At 37.3% G+C, this 12,217-nt stretch overlaps 1 protein-coding gene and 1 pseudogene across 8 annotated transcripts in view; one reads left to right on the forward strand and one right to left on the reverse strand.

Moving 5' to 3' along the window:
* Positions 1 to 12,217, forward strand: part of TMLHE (trimethyllysine hydroxylase, epsilon) — a 145,222-nt gene that overhangs the window by 1,880 nt on the left and 131,125 nt on the right. Inside the window, exons 1-2 of one of the 8 annotated variants that reach the window (XM_074391725.1) lie at positions 10,966 to 11,131; positions 11,729 to 11,773. The exons of 6 other annotated variants lie outside the window; for them this stretch is intronic. The gene's annotated coding sequence lies outside the window, so the exon portion shown is untranslated. Of the gene's footprint in view, positions 1 to 10,965; positions 11,132 to 11,728; positions 11,774 to 12,217 lie in introns of those variants that run through there. One more of the 8 variants, XM_074391726.1, reaches the window with a different exon arrangement.
* Positions 9,730 to 11,123, reverse strand: LOC104650083 (1-acyl-sn-glycerol-3-phosphate acyltransferase epsilon pseudogene; annotated as a pseudogene).

Raw genomic sequence — 12,217 nt, forward strand, 5'->3', positions numbered from 1 at the left:
AAGAAGAAAATTGTGCTGGACGTCTGCTGAGCCAATCTTAAGGGTGAGTTTAGGACTGGCTATTTGGCAGAACCTAGTGTCTGCCTTGTTTAGCCATATTTTTACTCTATTCATCATACTCTATTCATTCATTCCAAAGGGAATCAATGAATGCCAACTCTGTATCAGGATGCCGATCCATTCACAGAGATTGGCAGCGCGGGAGGACAGCCAGTTTAGGAGGACAACAGGAATTCAACTTTAACCATACTCAGTCTCAGGCCTCCTCACCTTTCCCCTTTGCCTATATATCTAACCACTACAAAATTTTGTCATTTGTATATCCTGAATATTGAAAAAATCCCTCCACTTCTCTTTGCCCCTATGACTACTCCAAATTTCAAGCCAGCAACATTCTTTTTTAATTGATTTAAACATTTTTATTTTAAAAGACCAAATGGTTGCTTGACCCTTGGCTCTCATGGGAAAGCCACAACCCTTACCATCACCACCACCACCACAGCAAAAACAACAAACAGCCTAATGACCTCTGTATAATCCCTAATAAATTGTCAAAGAGATGAACGTTCTCTTTTTTTCTTGCTTGATGCTCAATGTGTTTTCAAAACATATTTAGATAATTTATGTGCCCTAATATTCACATATTTAAAGTGATTGTATAAATTTATTGGGTGGTACGACCATCACTATAATCTAATTTTAGATCATTTTCATCACATCAGTGACATCTTCCTTGCCCATTTGCAGTCAATCTTCATTACTACTCCCAGCATCAGGCAACCACTAATCTACTTTCCATGCCTATGCATTTCCCTATCCTGAACATTTCATCTAAATAATGTCACCAAAGTTTATTCATGTTGTGGCATATAGAAATACTTTTTATAGATGAATGATATTCCATTGCATTAGTATACTACATTTTTGTCTATCTAGTCATCAGTTGATGGACATTTGGATTGTTTCTGTCTTTTGGCTACTGTGAACAAAGCTGCTATGAACATTTGTGTACAAATTTCTTGGTGTACATTCGTTTTCATTTCTCTTGGTTAAACACCTATGAGTGCAATTACTTGGTCATATTATGACTATATGTTTCATTTTCTGCCAAACTGTTTTCCTAAGGGGCTGTACTATTTTACAGTCATTAGATTTACATGAACCATCAGCAGTATATTTCTTCTCATCATCACATTTGTTATTTCCCCGTTTTTTGTTTTGTTTTGTTTTGTTTTGTTTTTTATGTGTAGCTATTCTTGTGGGTGTGGAGTAGTATCTCATTATGGTTTAGATTTACATTTCCCTAATGGCTAATTGAGCATCTTTTTATTTGCTTGTTAGATATTTGTATATGTTCTTTGGAGAAATGCCTCCTTACATATTTTGCCCATTTCTGATTAGGTTATTTGCTTCCTTACTATGGAGATTTGCTTATATACAAGTCTTTTATCAGATATGTAGTTTGAAAATATTTGCTCCAAGTCTGTCGTTTGTCTTTTCATTTTCTTACTGGTATATGTTGAAAGGCAAAGGTTTTGATTTTTTAAACTTTTATTTTAGTTTCAGAGGTACAGGGGCAGATTGTTTCTATCGATAAATTGTGTGTCACAGGGGTGTGGTGTACATATTGTTTCATCACACAGGCAATAAGCATAGTACCCAACAGGTAGTTTTTGATCCTCACCCTCCTCCCAAACTCCATCCTCAAGTAGGCCCCAGTGTCTATTGTGCCCTTCTTTGTGTCCATGTGTACTCAATATTAGCTCCCATTTATAAATAAGAACATGTGGTGTTAGGTTTTCTGTTCCTGTGTTACTTTGCTTAGAATAATGGCCTCCAGCTCCATACATGTTGCTGCTGCCAAGGATATAATCTCATTTTTTATGGCTGCATAGTATTATGTGGTGTATATGTACCACATTTTCTTTATCTCATATACCATTGATGGGCATTTGATTCCATGGCATTGCTGTTGTGAATAATGCTGTGAGAAACATATGCATGCATGTGTCTTTATGGCAGAACAATTTATATTTCTTTGGATATATACCCAATAATAGATGGCCGGGTCAAATGGTAGTTCTGTCTTAAGTTCTTTGAGGGATTGTCAAACTGCTTCCCACAATGGCTGAACTAATTGACATTCCCACCAACAGTGTATGTGTTCCCTTTTCTTTGTGACATTGCCAGCACTCTTATTTTTGACTTTTTAATAATAGCCATTCTGACTGGTGTAAGATGGTATCTCATTGTGGTTTTCACTAACATTTCTCTAATGATTAGTGATGTTAAGCATTTTTTCATATGCTTTTTGACCACGTGCATGACTTCTTTTGAAAAGTATCTGTTCATATCCTTTGCCTACTTTTTAATGAGATTGTTTGGTTTTTGTTAATTTGTTTAAGGGTCTTGTAGATTCTAGATATTAAAACTTTGTCAGATGCCTAATTTGCAAATATTTTTCCCATTCTGTGGGTTGTCTCTTTATTCTATTGATAGTTTCTTTTGCGTACAGAGGCTCTTCAGTTTAACTGGGTGTGATTTATCATTTTTTATTGTTGTTGCCATTGCTTTTGATGTCTTCATCATGAAATCTTTGACAGGGCCCATATCTACAATGGTATTGCCTAGGTCTTCTTTGAGGGCTTTTATGGTTTTAGTTGTTACATTTAATTCTAATCCATTTTGGGTTGATTTTTGTATATGGTGTAAAGAAGGAGTCTGGTTTCTATCTTCTGCACACAACTAACCAGCAGTCCTAGCACCATTTATTGACTAGGGAGTATTTCCTCCATTGCTTGTTTTTGTCAGTGTCAAAGATCAGATGGCTGTAGGCGCATGATTTAATTTCTGGGTTTTACATTTTGTTGCATTGGTCTATATGTGTGTTTTTGTACCAGTACCATGCTCTTTTGGTTACTGTAGCCTTGTATAGTTTGAAGTCAACTAATGTGATGCTTCCAGATTTGTATTTTTGCTTAAGATTGCTTTGGCTATGTGGGCTCTTTTTTGGTTCCATATGAATTTTAGAATAATTTTTTTAATTATGTGAAGAATGTCATTGGTAGTTTGATAAGAATAGGATTGAATCTATAAAATGCTTTAAGCCATATGGCTATTTTAACAATATAGATTCTTCCTACCGACAAGCATGGAATGATTTTTCATTTGTTTGTATCATCTCTGATTTCTTTCAGCAGTGTTTTTTAATTCTCATTGCAGATATCTTTTATCTCCCTGGTTGGCTGTATTACCAGGTATTTTATTCTCTTTGTGGCTATTGTGAATGGGATTGCATTCTTTATTTGGTCCTCAGCTTGGACATTATTGATGTATAGAAATGCTACTGATTTTTGTACATTGACTTTGTATCCTGAAACTTCGCTGAAGTTGTTGATATGACCTAGGAGGTTTTTGTCAGAGACTATGAGGTTTTCTATGTATAAAATCATATTGTCTGTAAACAGAGATAGTTTGACTTCCTTTCTTCCTATTTGGATGCCTTTTATTTCTTTCTTTTGCCTCATTGTTCTCTCCCAGACTTTCAGTAGTGTGTTGAAAGTGGGCATCCTCATCTTTTTCCAGTTCTCAAGGAAAATGCTTCCAGCTTTTGCTCATTCAGTATATGTTGGCTGTGGGTTTCTCATAGATACTTCTTATTATTTTGAGGTATGTTCCTTCAGTGCCTAGTTTGTTGAGGGTTTTTAACATGAATGGATGCTGAAATTTATCAAAAGCCTTTTCTGCATCTATTGAAATGAACATGCGGTTTTTGTTTTTAGTTTTGGTTATGTGATCAATAACATTCATTGATTTGCATACATTGAACCAAACTTGCATCCCAGGGATAAAGCCTACTTAATCTTGGTGAATTAGCCTTTTGACATGCTACATTCTTCAAGGATATTGGCCTGAAGTTTTCTTTTTTTTGTTGGTCCTTGCCAGGTTTTGGTATCAGCATGTTACTGGCCTCAAAGAATGAGTTAGGGAGGAGACCCTCCTCAATTTTTTGGAATAGTTTCAATAGGAATGGTACCAGCTCTTCTTTATATATCTGGTAGAATTCAGCTATGAATCCTTCTGGACCTGTCATGGTATTTTTTTTTTTCCTGATTGGTAGGCCTTTCATTACTGATTCAATTTTGGAACTCGTTATTGGTCTACTCAGGGTTTGCATTTTTTTCTGGTTCAATGGAGGTTGTATGTCTCCAGGAATTTATCAGTTTATTGCAGGTTTTCTAGTTTGTATATTTAAAGATGTTCATAATAGTCTCTAATGGATTTTTTTTTTTATTTCTGTGGGGTAAGTGATGATGTTCCGTTTATCATTTCTGTTTTTATTTGTGTATTCTCTTTTTTTTTTGTTAGTCTAGCTATCAGTCCATCTGTCTTTATTCTTTAAAGGAACCAGCCTCATTGATTTCATTGATTTTTTTTTTATCATTGAATGCTATAATCTTTCCTCTCAACACTGTTTTAGCTGTGTCTTTGATATGTTATGTCTTTGTTCTCATTAGTTTTCAAGAATATTGATGTCTGCCTTAATTTCATTGTTTACTCAAAAGTCATTTGGTAGCAGGTTGTTTAATTTCCATGTAATTTTATAGTTTCAAGTGATCTTCTTGGGGTGGATTTCAATTTTTATTGCACTGTGGTCTGAGAATGTGGCTGGTATGATTTTTGTTGTTTGTTTTTAAATTTTTTAATTTTCTGAGAATTGTCTTATGGCTGACTGTGTGGTCAGTTTTAAAGTATGTGCTATGTGCAGATGAGAAGAATGTATAGTCTGTTGTTTTTGGGTGGATTGTTGTGTAGATGTCTGTTAACTCCACCTGATCAAATGTTGAGTTCAGGTCCCGAATATCTTTGTTAGTTTTCTGCTTCAAGGATCTGCCTAATACTGTCAGTAAGGTGTTAAAATCTCCCACTATTATTGTATAGTTATCTAAGTTTCTTCATAGGTCTCTGAACACTGGTTTTATGAATCTGGGTGCTCCTGTGTTGGGTGAATATGTATTTAGGATAGGTAAGTCTTCTTGTTGACTCTTTACCATTTTTAATGCCCTTCTTTGTCCTTCTTTACCATTTTTGGTTTAATGTCTGTTTTGTCTGAAATTAAAATAGTAATCCCTGCTTTTTTTTGTTCTTTGTTTGCTTTGTAGGTTTTTCTTCATCCATTTACTTTGAGCCTATGGGTGTCATTGTATGTGAATGGGAATCCTAAAGACAGCATACCACTGGGTCTTGCTTCTTTATCCAATTTGCCACTTGGTACTTTTTAATTTTGGCATTTAGCCCATTTACACTTAAGGTTAATATTGATATGCACAGATTTGATCCTAACATTGTGTTGTTAGCTAGTTATTATGTATACTTGATTGTGTGGTTGCTTTATAGTGTCAGTGGTCTATGCATCTAAGTATGTTTTTGTGGTGGCCAGTAATGGTCTTTTTTTTTTGGAACTCTTGTGAGGCAGGTCTGATGGTAATGAATTCCCTTAGCATTTACTTGTCTAAAAAAGATCTTATTTCTTCTTTACTTATGAAGCTTAGTTTGGCTAGATATGAAATTCTTGGTTGAAGTTTCTTTTCTTTAAGAATGCTGAATCTAGGCCCCCAATCTCTCCTGACTTGCAGGATTTCTACTGAAAGGTCTGCTGTTAGCCTGATGAAGAATCTGACTACTATGTGTCTTGGGAATGGTCTTCTTATATAGTACTTGCAGCGGTTCTCTGAATTTCCTGAATTTGGATGTTGGCCTTTATAGCAAGGTTTGGGAAATTTTCATGGATAATAGTATGTTTTTCAGCTCTATCACATTAGTTTGGTTCTTTCTTAAACTGGCCATTTCATCTTTCAACTCTGTATTGTTACATTGTAATCCTTAGATTTCTTGGATTCAGTTTCTGCTTTCTCATGAATCTCAAATGATCTTAATTCCTATCCGTATTCTGAATTCTGTATCTGCTATTTTAGCCATTTCAGTCTGGTTAAGAATCCTTGCTGGGGAACTAGTGTAGTTGTTTGGAGGAAAAAAGACACGCTGGCTTCCTGAGTTGCTGGAGTTCTTGTGCTGGTTCTTTCTCCTCTGTGTGAGCTAATGTTTCTTTAGCTGTGGTATAATTTGAGTATAGTCAGTTGACCTCATTTCTGCACATTGTCAAAGTGCTGGTGCTTTGTGCTAGGTCTTTACTTGTAGCTGAATTCTTATCCTTGGTTTCACAGAAGGATATATTAGCTAATTAAAAAAGAAAAATTGGGGCTGTGATACAGTAGATGGTGCTTAAATATAATGGCCAACAGGTAGGCTCTTGCTCAGCCATGTGACTCCTCTATTTCCTTGTGTTTGAAGCCATGCTCCCTCTTAGTGCTCTGAGAGTGTGATCTCCTCTCCCACTTGAGTGCTGGCTGCAGAGCTTGGCTTGACACTTACGGGCTTCACATGCAGCTTTGGGGTGAGCTCAGGCTTTGTGTTCCCTCCCCAGCTTGGGAGCAGAAGGGGCAGGCACCTTGTCAGTGACAATTGCAGAGGGCCTTTTACTTGTCTTTTGGGTCTCCACTCCAGAGAAATGCAAATCTACTATCAATTGGAACATGCATCCTGGGGTGGGGTGGCTACATTGTGGCCCGAGCCAGAGGGCCCTGCCTGGTGATGAATGAGGAGGAGGAGAAGGGGGCCTTACAGAAAAGACAGATTAGCCTCTTCTCCTTAGGTTGGCTGTGGAATGATGGAGGTCTGAGTACAGGACTCAGGGTCTTTGTTCCTTCCCCAATCCAAGGGCAGCAAGGGCAGTAGCACTGCAGTGGCAGTCTCAGAGGGCATTTCAGTTGCCTCTGGGAGCTCCACCACACAGCAACACAGAGCCACTGACAATGGGAATGTTTAGTCAGGAGGTAGGGTAGCTGTTCTGTAGGCCCAACCCGGGACCCTGCTTGGTGAAGACCAGGGGGTTGCAGGCTCACAGAGATGAGAGACTTGGCTCTACTCTGTATGGCAACTGTGGCATGTTGGAGGTGCAAGTAAATCCCTCAGGTTCTTTTTTCCTTCCCTAGTCTGAGGACAGCAAGGACAGAACTGCTGCAATGGCAGTGGCAGAGGGGTTCTCAGTTCTTTATTTTTGGTAAAGTCCAAGTTATTTTTTTCTTTAGTCAGTTGTGTTTTTTGTTGTTATATCTAAGAATTATTTGCCTAACCCAATATCATGAAGGTTTTCCCCTATGTTTTCTTCTAAAAGTTTTATAGTTTTGTTTCATTTATGTCTCTGATTCATTCTGAGTTATTTTGTGTATAGTGTGAAGTAAAGTTCTTCATTAGTCTTTTTACACATGGATATCCAATTGTACTATCATCATTTGTTGAAAAACTAATCTTTTTCTGTTGAATTGCCTTGGAACCTTTTTTGAAAACCAATTGACCATAAATATAAGGTTTTATATCTGAATTCTCAATTGTGTCACATTAGTTTATATTTCTAGTCATATGCCAGTTCCTACTGTCTTGACTATTGTGGCATTGTAATATGTATTTAAATTGAGAAGTTTGAAACCTCAAATTTTGTTCTTTTTCAACATTGTTTTGGATATTCTGGGTTCTTTCAATTTCCATATAAATATTAGGATCATCTTGTCAAAACCTTTTTTTAAAAAATTTTTTTGAGACAGGGTCTTGATCTTGCTCTGTTGCTCAGGCTGGAGTGCAATGACACAATCACAGCTCATTGAAGCCTCAACCTCTCAGGCTCAAGTGATTCTCCCACCTCAGCCTACTGAGTATCTGGGACTACAGGTGTGCACCACTATGCCTGTCTATTTTAACAATATTTTTATAGAGATGTGGCCTCCCTATTTTGCCAAGATTGGTCTCAAACTCTTAGGCTTAAGCCATCCTCCTGCCTTGGCCTCCCAAAGTACTGAGATTATAGGCATGAACCATCATGCCCAACCTCTGCTTTGATTTTGGTAGAGATTGCACTGAATCTATACATCAATTTGGGGATAACTGCCAACTAATAGTATTGGATTTTTTAATCAACGAACTTGAAATGCCTCTCCATTTATTCAGATCTTCTTTAATTTTCCTCAGTGATGTCTTGTAGTTTTCAGTGTAAAAATCTTTTACTCTTTTTCTTATTTACTCCCAAGTATTTTATTTCTTGGTACTGTTGTGAATTATTTTTATAATATCACTTTATGATTTTTTGCAAGTATATAGAAATACAAATTGCCTTTATACATACTGATTTTGTATATTGTGACTTTGCTGAGTAGAATTATTAGTTTTAATATTGTGTTTGCATGTGCATTTGTATGTGTGCATATGAGTGTGTGCGTATATTCCTTAGGGTTTTCTCATTCAAGATTATGTCAAGGAGAGTTTTACTTCTTTTTTTTCCCCAGTCTGGTTACCTTTTACCTTTCTTTTCTTTGCCTAATTCCCCTGGCTAGCATCTCCAGTATAATGTTGAATAGGAATGACGGGAGTGAACATCTTGTGTGGTTTTTTTTTTCTGCTCTTAGGGGAAATATTCAATCCTTCATCATTAAATATAATGTTAGCTGTGCATTTTTCATAGATGTTAATTGTCAGGTTAAGGAAGTTTGACTAGTTGGTTGAATTTTTATTTTTGATCATGAATGAATGTTAGATTTTGTCAGATGTTTTATCTGCATCTATTGAAATGGTCATGTGGGGTTTTTATCCTTTATTCTACACAATACATTATTAACTAATGTAACATAGGGTATTATCTTAATTTGGCGTGTTAAACGAAACTTGCCTTCCTGGAATAAATCTCTCTTGGTCATGGTGTATAATCCTTCTGAAATATTGGTGGATTTGATTTTCTAACATTTTGTTAAGGATTTTTGCATCCGTATTCATAAGGGATGTTGAATTGTAGGTTTGTTTTCTTATAATGTATTTGTCTTGTTTGATATCAGAGACCAGCCTCATAGAATTAGTTGCAGAGAGTTTGGTTGTCAGATGTATATATGTTTATAATTATTATATCTTCCTGATGAATAGACCCTTTCATCATTATAAAATGTCCTCCTTTCTCTATAACCTTTTTTTTCTTAAAGTCTATTTTGTCTGATATCATGTATCAGTCTAGCTACTCCAGCTCTCTTATGGTTGCTCTTTGTTTTATACAATGTTTTTATTATTTTATTCTTTTATTTGTGTGTTTGCATTTAAAGTGTGTCTTTCCATTATTGTAGATGGCATAGCCTTCAAGTGTGTTTTTCATCCAGTCTCACGATGTTTGTTTTGATTGGACCGTTTAACCCATTTATACTTATAGATGTACATCTGACTTTATTCATTTATTTCATTAATGTTTCTTGACTTCTTTGTTCCTCTGTTTCTCCTTTATTACCTTATTGTATGTTATATAGCTAATTTATTGTGCACCATTTGAATCCTTTTTTGATGTTTTTTGATGTTTTATTGATTGTTCTGGGGATTACAATATGTATGTTAACTTGAAATAACCTACTTTAGATTAATAATAATGGAATTTCAGCAACACAGGGAAGTTTTCTCCACCCATCCCTTGTGCTATTAATGCAGTATATTTTACATCTTAATATGTTATAAGCCCAACAGTACAGTTTTAAAAGTATTGTTTTATGTAGTTTTCATTTTATTTACAGGAAACAATTTGATGTCATGTGCAGCTGCCCAAAATAGGCAAATAGCACATCCCACTGTCTGGAGACAGGTACTTGTTTATGGTTTAATAGTAACTCACAGGCAGCCAAGTAGGGTTCCATATATCCACGTGTTCACATTCAGCTTCCTTCCAGCCTTGGTCATAAGCATGCCTGTAGTCAAACCACTTAAGATCAACATTGATAGTAAAGTCTTCTAGATATTTAATTTGGAATTAACAGTTTTCCCAGAAAATCTGCTTCTTCTTTCTGGATCTGGTGACTCATAAAATTCTATAAGTATCTTATCTTTGATTTTGAAACATTCATGCAGCCATCTTCTCATATGTTATTGTTCTTCCAGGACATCTTTTTTGTCCATACGATCGATGTGAATATGAGTTTTTGGACATTCTTTGCAGAGAAATTCCATCATGGTTGGTGCCTCTTTGCTGCCCTCCATCGTCCTTCCTTTCGTAAACCACCATAACATCATAAATTGCATCTAAATAATTCTTCATGCAATCAAAAGAAACGTGAGTTGCCTTTATTCGTAGTGTCAGCACATATTTCAATACTGCAAGGCTACGTTGGGCAGCAAATGCCACCTGACTAGCTGAAATGACTTTTGTTTGTTCCAGATTATACCTTGTACCTTCTGGAAAAAATCAGAAGATACATTGGAGTTCCTGTGTTCATGTAGCTCTGCAGCTTGTTTCTCGTCTCTTTCTCATTAAATTTGGCACTTTGCTTCACATAGATTCCTCTATGCTGAGAAAAATAACACCCATACAATGGCAGCCATTTTTTTATTGCATTTTAGGTTTGGGGGTACATGTGAAGAACATGCAAGATTGTTGCATAGGTACACACATGGCAGTGTGGTTTGCTGTCTTCCGTCCCCTCACCTGTATCTGTCATTTCTCCCCATGCTATCTCTTCCCACCTCCCCACCCCCCCGTCCCTCCCGCATTTCCCCCCAACGGACCCCAGTGTGTAGTGCTCCCCTCCCTGTGTCCATGTGTTCTCATTATTCAACACCCGCCTATGAGTGAGAATATACGGTGTTTGATTTTCTGCTCTTGTGTCAGTTTGCCAATGGCAGCCATTTTAACACATCTTTTAGCACGTAGTGCACATGTCCAAGCCTGATGGCCAAGATGTCAGCAACAATGCAGTCAATTGTGCTTCGATGATTTGCCTAATATATTATATTTTCTTTATTTTTTGGCAAATCTCCATATAGCAATATGTGGACCCCGGTGTAATTCTCGAAGAAGAAGAGCACCATGCTCTGGTAGACGCAGTAGAGCCGATCGTCCAGCGTGCCTGGTAGAAGCGGGAGGGCAGGAAGGCAGAGAGCAGCCACCAGACCCCCCAGGCCAGCACGTAGGTGGGCGCCGTGCCCAGGAGCATGATGATGGGCAGCAGGTAGTGCATGGAGTACATGTGGAGCACCAGGGACAGCAGCATCTTCTCAGGTCCGTGGCATCAGGCTCTGCCTGGGCTCCCCGCCCACCTCCGGGGTCCACGGCTCAGGGGTGCTCATACTCCATGAACCTCACTCTTCGCCACATCCCCCTGCTGGGGGCAGGGCTAATATATCACAGTTTTTAATCCATTTAACCATTGATGGACACTTAGACTGATACCATATCTTGGCTATTGTGAATAGTGCTGCCATAAACATGCAAGTACAAGTATGCCTTTACTATGCTGATTTCCTTTCCTTTGGGTAAATATCACATAGTGGGATTTCAGGATTGTATGGTACTTTTACTTTTAGTTTTTTGAGGAATCTTATTTTTTGCCATAATGGTTATAATAATTTTACATTCCCACCAACAATGTATGAACTCCCTTTTCTCTACATCTTTACGAGCATGTTAATTTTTGTCTTTCTGAGAATAGCCATTCTAACTGGAGTGAAGTGATGTTTCATTGTGGTTTTGATTTACATTCCCTTACTAATTAGTGATGTTGAGCATTTTTCATATACTTGTCAACCATTTGTATGTTTTCGTTTGAGAAATGTCTATTCAGATCCTTTGCTCACTTTTTTTTTTATTGCATTTTAGGTTTTGGGGTACATGTGAAGAAGAACATGCAAGATTGTTGCATAGGTACACACATGGCACTGTGGTTTGCTGCCTTCCATCCCCTCACCTGTATCTGTCATTTCTCCCCATGCTATCTCTTCCCACCTCCCCACCCCCCGTCCCTCCCCCATTTCCCCCCAACGGACCCCAGTGTGTAGTGCTCCCCTCCCTGTGTCCATGTGTTCTCGTTGTTCAACACCCGCCTATCCTTTGCTCACTTTTAATGAAATTGTTTGGGTTTTGTTTTTGTCTGTTTGTTTTTACTGTACTCTTGCATGAGTTCCTTATACTATATTCTACATACTAGTCCCTTATCAGATGAATGCTTTGCAAATATTTTCTCCCATTTGACAGGTTGTCTTCTCATTCTGTTGAATGTTTTATTTGCAGTGCAGAAGCTTTTTAGCTTAATATAGTCCGATTTGTCTATTTGTGTTTTTGTTGTCTGTGCTTTTGAGGTCTTATCCA

The sequence above is a fragment of the Saimiri boliviensis genome, chromosome X (assembly GCF_048565385.1).
Source record: "Saimiri boliviensis isolate mSaiBol1 chromosome X, mSaiBol1.pri, whole genome shotgun sequence".
In the NCBI taxonomy this organism is placed as follows: Eukaryota; Metazoa; Chordata; class Mammalia; order Primates; family Cebidae; genus Saimiri; species Saimiri boliviensis.